The following is a 273-nucleotide window of genomic DNA, read 5'->3' on the forward strand; positions in this document are numbered from 1 at the left end:
TTGGGAACAGGAGCCCTCCGTGGGCTAAACTCGGGAACAGGAGCCCACTCCGGGCTGGATTCAGGGACTGGGAAGCGCTTACGAGAAGCTGGCACTGTAGCGAGCTCTGGGGCTGGAGCCGACCGCCTTCTCCTCCTTAGATTCCCCTTCAGGTTCGGGGTGAAAGGAGTGGCCAGCAGGCTTGACTTCGGAGCGGCCGGCGGGCTTGACAGCAGAGATTCCGGCGGGCTTGAGCGAGCGGCGACCCGCGAACTTGACTTTAGAGCAGCCGGC

The sequence above is a fragment of the Sinocyclocheilus anshuiensis genome, unplaced genomic scaffold, assembly GCF_001515605.1.
Source record: "Sinocyclocheilus anshuiensis isolate Anshui unplaced genomic scaffold, SAMN03320099.WGS_v1.1 scaffold1074, whole genome shotgun sequence".
Lineage (NCBI taxonomy): Eukaryota > Metazoa > Chordata > Actinopteri > Cypriniformes > Cyprinidae > Sinocyclocheilus > Sinocyclocheilus anshuiensis.